Source organism: Aulostomus chinensis, chromosome 2 (genome assembly GCF_037954235.1).
Source record: "Aulostomus chinensis isolate RoL2024-O1b breed Wild chromosome 2, RoL_Achi_v1.0, whole genome shotgun sequence".
NCBI classification, from domain to species: Eukaryota; Metazoa; Chordata; class Actinopteri; order Syngnathiformes; family Aulostomidae; genus Aulostomus; species Aulostomus chinensis.
Genome location: NC_141321.1, coordinates 34,087,458 through 34,096,196, shown reverse-complemented (window position 1 = coordinate 34,096,196; position 8,739 = coordinate 34,087,458). Strand labels below are relative to the sequence as shown.

At 50.5% G+C, this 8,739-nt stretch overlaps 1 long non-coding RNA gene across 2 annotated transcripts; it reads left to right on the top strand.

The window, feature by feature from the left end:
* The first annotated feature begins 1,333 nt into the window (after positions 1-1,333).
* On the top strand, positions 1,334-8,389 carry LOC147269782 (uncharacterized). 2 transcript variants are annotated; one of them, XR_015111602.1, is made up of 3 exons: positions 1,334-1,368; positions 5,974-6,202; positions 7,519-8,389. It is a non-coding gene; the product is annotated as an uncharacterized LOC147269782 (long non-coding RNA). The 2 variants fall into 2 exon arrangements; XR_015111598.1 differs by lacking the exon at positions 1,334-1,368 and adding an exon at positions 2,342-2,578.
* The last annotated feature ends 350 nt before the right edge of the window (positions 8,390-8,739 follow it).

The following is an 8,739-nucleotide window of genomic DNA, read 5'->3' as shown; positions in this document are numbered from 1 at the left end:
CCACCTGATGAGTCCAGTTTGGATCTCTCAGGAGCACCTGAGGAACTTGACTTTGACTGGGACTCCTGGTCCAGTCTGCCAGGGCAGCCAGAAAACCAGTGAAACCATTAAACCAACGCGTGCGTGACTACGTGCCTGCTGCTGTTCTCTCCAGCACACCTAATCAAGAGGGAGGCGGATCAAAAGGTCACAGGTCAATGAGAAGCCTGTTGAATCTTTTCTTCAGAATCAGAATCCTTTACACCTGCCTCTGATGTCATAACTTCCTCTTGATGTCGTTGTTTTTATGACATCACCCAGCCAGTAAACTTCATTCACTTTAAGGTGCCAAGCTGACCTCAGACAAGGTGAGCGGGTGCTACAGTTCTGCCATTGAATGTGTTGTCAAAGTTTATATCTTTAGTTGACAACAGAAGGAGCAGACCGTCAGGAAGTCACCTCGCCTGCCTTCCTGGGTCAGGTGACCTGGAGCTCAACCAGCATGTTACCAGTTATATGAAGTTCATGGATGAGCTCTAGTTTATTTCTTTTTACAGAGAAAATGGATCAGGAACTGAAGGAGAATCAGACTAATGAGCAGCAATGATAATGGCGGTGATATTGAAAGAGTCCCATCGTTTCCTGTCGTCCTCCTCCTCTTATCCGGTTGGTCCAGGTCGTGGGGGCAGCAGCCTCAGCAAAGAAGCCCTGACTGTCCTCTCCCAGCCACGTCCACCAGCTCTTCTGGGGGAACCCCGAGGCGTTCCTAGGCCAGCCCAGAGATATGATCCCTCCAGCGTGTCCTGGGTCGGCCCTGAGGCCTCCTCCCGGTTGGGCATGCCTGGAAGACCTCCTGAGGGAGGCGTCCTCACCAGATGCCTGAACCACCTCCACTGACTCCTCTACATGGAGGAGCAGCTACTCTGAGTCCCTCCTGAAGGACTGAGCTTCTCACCCTGTCTCTAAGGGAGAGCCCAGCCTCCCTGAGGAGGAAACTCATTTTGGCCTGCTGGCTCCTCCTCGAGACTTACGGTGAGCGTGTTGCGTCATTTCCTGCCTGTAATACTGTCGCTGTGTTGCGTTTGACTCCAAATCCTGATAGGGAGCTTGTTAGGGTTCTTTAGATTATTTGAGGGATACAGGACTGTATGATAGGATTTAGGTTTAGGGATTAGGGTTAGGATTTAGTTGTAGGGGTTCGAAGTAGGGAAAGATGGTGTTCCGCGATGGGACAGAAGAGGGCGGTAATGCTCCATCTTGTTGGTTGCCAACCGCCGTAAAAACAGAAGAAGAAGAAGAAGAAGAAGAAGAAGAAGAAGAAGAAGAAGAAGAAGAAGAAGAAGAAGAAGAAGAAGAAGAAGAAGAAGACGACTCTCAATCCTCCCTCAGGTGTACTGCTAACTTAATCGCTTTCAGCACCACTGTATACTACATTTTGGTGTAATACAGAGGTTTCTGTCACTTAACTCTTTAGCAGGACTTTTCTCTGAAATTCCCCTTTCTATTTCTTATATTTGCCACAGGTCCACTAGCTCACCTTAGCATACTAGCTATGGCCGCTCTCTCTCTTTCCGCCTCTCCCTCCCTCTCCTGCTCCATGTGCCAGATGTTTAGTGACTCCTCTGCCTCCTTTAGTGTAATAAGTGTAATTTGTTTGTAGTCCTGGAGGCGAGGCTACGTGAGTAAAGCCTGATTTATGCTTCTGTGTCGTGGCGATGCCGTACCTATGCCGTCAACGCAGACCCCTACGCCGTAGCCCAACGTGCACCTCCAAAAAATCGTGATGTAAACGTCAATGGAGGGTGATTGGTACGCTCACACTACGTTTCCGGTTCAGCACAACTACACCGCCATTTTTAAAGTTTCTGTGGTGAGAGCAACACGCAAAAATAAAAATGGACCAAGCCGGAGAAAGAGTTATCGAGGAGGTTCGCAAGTATGACCACCTTTACAACTTCCATTGTTGTCTCTGTCTCTGACCCATGTGCTATGACCGGAAGAAAACTAAGGAATTCGACAAGAGTCCCCCAAAACCATACGAAGATAAAGCCACACCCCTCTAGTGGCTTGGCGGTGAATTACAGAGCAACGCGTTCCCTCGACGCAGAACTATAAATGCACAATGACGACGTAGGGGCTACGGCGTAGGTACGGCGTCGCCACGACGCAGAAGCATAAATCAGGCTTTAGAGTACCGGCTCCGCACCATGGAGGCTAGCGCCAGTCCCTTAGCTTCAGGAGCTTCTCAGTCCACCTTAGCGGGAGCGGAGCCACCTAGCCTAGCCACCGCTAGCAGCTCCCGAGCAGCCGGAAACTAGCCAGTCCCGCTGGGTGACATCACGACGGAAACCTAGACGCAGTGAGCCCGTGTTTGCCCACCAACCCTTCATGTTTCCAACCGCTTTTCCCCACTCAGCGACACACCCGCTGAGAGTGAAACTCTTCATGTCGGCTCTGTTGCTCGCAGCCCCGCTGTGAAGCCGACATCAGTCATTGGCAGTTCTGTTCTTCGCAACGTGAAGGTGGAGACTCCAGCGAGCATGAAGTGCAGCCCAGGGGCCAGAGCGGGCGACGTTGAGGCTAAAGCTGCTGGCAAAACGTGAGGTTAAATACAGTAAGATTGTGATACATGTCGGCACTATGACACCCGGCTTCGCCTGTCGGAATTAACTAAAGTTAACATGGCTTCGGTGGGCAACTACGCTAAAACAATGTCGGACTCCGTAGTTTTCTCTGGCCCGCTGCCCAATTTAGCGAGTGACGTCATGTTTAGCCGCATGCGTTCATTCCATCGCTGGATGTCCAGGTGGTGCTGAGGTAACAACATGGCTTACATAGACAATTGGAGCTCCTCTGGGGAAAGCCTGGTCTGATTGGGATTGAAGAAAAAAAGAAAAGAATAGTTCCCTGGTACAGCCCAGAGCTGCGTGCCTTGAAACAGAAGACCAGACAACTGGAAAGGAAGACACATTCCAGCCAGCACGAGGAAGTCCGCCAAGCCTGGAAGGAGAGTTTATTAATATATCAAAAGAACTCCGTAATGCTAGAAGCGCTTACTGCTCGTCCCTGATAGAAAAGAATAAGAACCACCCCAGGTTCCTCTTCAGCACCGTGGGCAGGCTCACCAAGAACCATAGTGCTGTTGAGCCATGCATCCCCCCAACTCTCAGCAGTAACGACTTCCTTTCTTTCTTTACTGAAAAGATTGTGAATATTAGAACGAAGATTGCCAGTAATGGAGGACAGACTACAGTCCCCATAGAAGCACCTCCCAGACTTGGTGCATACTTGGACAGCTTCTCCCCATCGACCTGTCAGAATTAACTTCTGCAGTCGGTTCCTCCAAGTCAGCCACTTGTCTGCTGGATCCCATCCCGACAAGCCTCCTTAAGGATGCCTTCCCTCTAGTCAACACTTCTATATTAAATCAAATTAATCTTTCCTTAGTCACAGGTTATGAGCCACAGGCCTTTAAGGTGGCTGTCATCAACCCTTTACTTAAAAACCTTCTCTTGACCCAGATGTGTTAGCCAACTATAGGCCTACGTCCGACCTCCCCGACCTAAACCCCTGATGTGATGCTGAGAAACTGGTGCATGCATTCATCACTTCTCGGCTGGACTACTGCAACTCTCTCCTGTCAGGATGTCCTAAATACTCTCTAAAGAGTCTCCAGCTGGTCCAGAACGCTGCAGCGAGGGTTTTGACGGGAGTTAAGAAGAGAGAACACATCTCTCCCACTTTAGCTTCTCTCCTTCCTGTAGGATCTAGAATCCACTTCAAAATCCTTCTGCTGACTCATCAGGCTCTCAATGATAAAGCTCCATCCTCTCTGAAAGAGCTCATTAGTCCCTGCTGTCCCACCAGAGCACTCCGCTCCCAGAATGCAGGTCTTTTAGTGATTCCCAGTATCAATAAAAACAGACTGGGAGGTGGAGCCTTCAGGTACCGGCTCCTCTACTGTGGAACCAGCATCTCTCCATGGGTCAGAGAGGCAGACACTCTGACTACTTTTAAGTCCAGGCTTAAGACTTTCCTCTATGACAGAGCCTTCAGTCAGGACTGGTTCAGGTAGCTCTGAACCATTGATAGCTATGCTGCTACAGGCTGAGACTGCTAGAGGACACGTCTGGTTACATGGAGCCCTTCCCTCCTCTCCTCTCCTCTCCTCTCCTCTCCTCTCCTCTCCTCTCTCCTCCTCTCATTACTTGTTGCACTTTGTAGTTTGTCCTTGGTGTCTCTCAGTCTCTCTGTGTTTCCACAGATCCACCAGAGCCCCAACCGCCGCCTGCATCGCCCCCCCCCCCCCCTTTTATCCCCTACTGTTACACTGGCCTGCGCTCCCCTCCCATGAACCAGTCTACCATCCAGTCCTCCATCAAGCTGGCTTGCTCTCCCTGCCTCCCCTCCCATGAACCAGTCTACCATCCAGTCTCCCATCAAGCTGGCTTGCTCTCCCTGCCTCCCCTCCCATGAACCAGTCTACCATCCAGTCCCCCATCAAGCTGGCTTGCTCTCCCTGCCTCCCCTTCCATGAACCAGTCTACCATCCAGTCCCCCATCAAGCTGGCTTGCTCTCCCTGCCTCCCCTCCCATGAACCAGTCTACCATCCAGTCCCCCATCAAGCTGGCTTGCTCTCCCTGCCTCCCCTTCCAGAAGCTTCCTTCTTCAACTGTTACTAACATTTCTATGTTCCCTCCATTCTGCATTGTAAACTGTTTTCTTGTCTGTACCAACATCTACTGCACGTCTGTCCCTCCTGGTGAGGGATCCTCCTCCCCTCCTCACCCTGAGGTTTCTCAGATTTTTCCCTGTTAAAGGTTTTCTATGTAGTTTCTCCTCAGTCGATGTGAGGCTCTGAGGGCCGAGGATGTTGTTATGATGCCATGAAGCCTGGAGACAAACTGGTGGTGAAAACAGGCTACAAAGAAAACTGCCTTGCCTGGTATTCGTGATCTCGTTCTTTCAGTCATGACCCAGAGCTCATGACCACAGGTGAGGGTTGGAACGTAGATTGACAGGTAAATTGAGAGCCTCTCCATTTGGCTAAGCTCACTCTTTACCATGATGCACTGGTTTAGCACCCCCATCACTGCAGATGCCGCCCCAATCCGCCTGTCAATCTCTCGCTCCATCCTACCCTCTCTCATGAACAAGACCGTGAGATACTTAAACTCCTCCACCTGAGGCAGGACCCCCCCCCCCCCCCCAACCTGGAGGGGGCAAACCACCCTTTTCCGGCTGAGGACCATGGCCTCAGACTTGGAGGTGCTGATTCTCATCCCAGCCGCTTCACATTCGGCTGCAAACTGTCCCAGCAAGAGATGGAGGTCGTGGCCTGATGGAGCTAAGAGGACCACATCCTCCTGCCACCAAACTTGACCCCCTCCACCACCTGGCTCCGCCCAGAAAGTCTGTCCATAAAGGTTATGAACAGAACCAGTGACAAAGGGCAGCCTTGGTGGAGTCCAACCCTCACCGGGATCAAGTCCGACTTACTGCTGGCAACGCGGACCAGACTCTCACTCCTCCGGTAGACAGACTGAACGGCCCTTTGTAAGGGGCCATCTACCCCATACTCCCGGAATACCCCCCCACAGGGTGCCCCTGAGAACACAGTCATAAACCTCCAGATCCACAAAACACGTGGATTGGTTGGGCAAACTCCCGTGCCCCCTCCAGCACCCTAGTGAGGGTGAAGAGCTGGTCCACGTTCCACGGCCAGGACAAAAACCACACTGCTCCTCAATCTGAGGTTTGACTATGGCCCTGACCCTCCTCTCCAGCACCCTGGCGTAGACCTTTCCAGGGAGGCAGAGGAGTGTGATCCCCCGATAGTTGGAACACACCCTCTGGTCCCCTTTCTTAAAGATGGGGACCACCACCCCGGTCTGCCACCCCAAAGGCACCGCCCCCGATGTCCACGCAATGTTGCAGAGACGAGTCAACCACGATTCCCGCCCACCTTAACTACTCTGTTTCTGTGTGTGCAGCCCCACAAGGAAGGAGCCCCACAGAGCTGAACAACAAAGATGTGGCCGGACCCGCGACCAGGCTGTAAATTCTGACTTGGCTTGGGAGGCAATGACAAGCAGGTGCACTGCAGTGTGATGAGCTGCTCTGCGCGGATAGTCTCCAGAGGCCAAAGTAGAATGTGTTCCTATCACTTCTGCCAAAAGAGAGACTTCTTCAACAGTTCTCCAGCTGCATGAATCACAGCAGGTGCTGAGGGAAGCTGTTTAGGTGACACCGCTCTTACTGCAGGATCACATTGCTCCTCCTCCCACTGACTCCATTCTACCTGCTAATAATGACTGGTGACTGGTCTGGTGGCGTCAGCAGAGATTAGTGCTAACAGCGTTTGCTTCTGCTGTAACGATATGAATGGGCAGGCTGGGAGACGCGAGAATATCTGCTCCTTAAATCAATATTCTCTTCATTATCTAGCTCATGTTCACACCCTCTAATGCGCCAAGGAAGTTGTTTATGTATGTGTGCAGGCATGTGACCCTTTGTGTGTGTGTGTTGAAAACACGCCCTCACATCCTGCTGCGATCTTCATTTCTGTTCCTCCCCTTCATCAGCAGCACCTCCATCCATCATGGACGGAGAGCATGAGGCCATTTTCATAATTGTGTCCCTCTGTACCGCCACCAGACACCCTCACGTGTTTGCTTCCGGCCACACGCATCGATTTGTGTGACAGTTACACGCTTGGACTGCAAAGGTCCCGTGTGCGACTAGCAACACCCCACTCTTTAATAATTGCAGATAACAAGATGAAGAGTGGAAAGGAAAAGTCATGGAGGTCCCCCCTCAGCTGAGCGATCCTACTGGTCTCCTCTATATCTGTTAACCTTGTGTGCGCTCAGGCCTGCTGCATCTCTACTGGCTGAGAATCAAAGCGGCGGTGGCGGCGGGCAGCAGGCAACACTTCACCCACAAGCACACATGCTTACATGTGTTTATCATCTCGCTTTCATTTCTCCCCCCAGCTCCATCTGCTCAGGTTGAAAGGGTTTTAATTTTCGATCCAATCGCTGCTCTTTGGCTGGTAATGTGGCAGGATCCTGTAGCCATTAAAAGTCGGGATGTAATGTTTGTGTGGGCTGGGTGTTAAATGCTACCTGTCCCTGTTAAGCCTGTCTGGCCATGCAGATATGCCTCCACTCACAGGCATTAGGCACAACTGGCATCACTCTCATCTGCTGCAGGGAGCATGACCGTGTCTGATAATAAGGTGTTGATAGAGGGCATTAACTTGATGGCTTCTGCAGCCTGATATACCAACAGACCGTGGGCAAGGGCAGCTTCAGGAGGGGGAGGGGGAGCTGGAGACAGCAGACAGGACTCACCCGTCAGTTCACATATCACTCATTCGTTTGATTGGATTGTGTAAAATTAACATGTTGAATTGATTTACTTGCAGATATGAATCACATTTAAAGTGCCTCTCAGGTGGACTTGGTTTTGTATGGTGTGATTGAAACTGACATGCATGCAAAATTAAAATGATATTGTTTGTTGGTTCCTGTCAGAGAAAAGTGGAGCACAGAGGAGGCAGGAGGTCCGAGCAGCACGAACACCAGCGCTGACCAGTTGCCCCTGCACAGATTCACAAAACCACTCGTTCGTCAGAGGGATTCGCTTTCATGCCACTTTCATGATCTGAAAGTGTCCCGTTGGAGAAGGTTGATGGAAACAACTAAATATCAACTTCTTTTCCAATACGCTCTTGATGTCGTGTATCTAAGTCATGTGACTGACAGATGTTGTCTTCCTGGATGTTGTGGAACTTTTATCTTCCTCTCTGGACAGCGAGAACACGTCTGACAGTCGCTGGTACGGAAGAACAACCACAGCTCAGCGGACGAGAAAGTCCAGCTTGATTCAGAGGTTTGAAGCAAAGCGCAGCCTGACGTGCTGCACCTTGGGAGCCGTTATTGCTGACTTGTGTTTCAGTGAATGGAACTGTTGTTCAATTATCAGCTCAAACTATAACTCTAGCTTCCCCTTTTCAGCCTCTCGGCAGGTGAGAGAGAAGCCCCGGCGCCAGCTAGTGTTTGGCAGTGTAACTGCAGCACGACACTGATCAGGTTGCGCCGTTCTCACGAGTTTCCTTCACGCTGCCTGCGCCGCCATCTTCTGTCAGAAATATACAATATATATTCAAAGTTCATCATATTCACAATTTTCAAATACAGAAAAACACAAATGTGAATTTGAGAGAAGATGTTTTTCCCGTCATTTTCAGGTTATTATATTTATTATTCCCCAATCACAGACGAGTGGAGAAGAGGAGACTGGAGTGTGAATATGTGGCACCAGTTTGATGTTTAGCTTTTGAATGTCCGATATCTGCAGACGCTGATATTGTCGTGCCTCTCCAACAAAACTGACTAAATGCCCTCCTCCTCTCATTGCAGTCAGCAAGCGTGATGAGGAGTGAGCAGTCTGGTGTTTGGCTGAGCTGAACTGTGTTTTAAAACAGCCACGTCTATGATCCAGTTGGTCACAGGTGCATGCTTTTGTTTCGGGTGCCAACAAGGAGCATCAAGTGATTTATACGTGGGGCATTGATGCTCCTCGTTCACCAGGAGAACAGCAATTGCTGCTGAGACACTGATCAGTCGCTATTCTGCTCACAAACTCCTGGCAAAATAAACATAATTACAGGACTTTGAGTAATGAGGTCTGGAGCGCGCGGGTCTGTCTCGAGCTTTCTGAAATGATTTGGGTCCTGAGATCTGCAGCTTTCT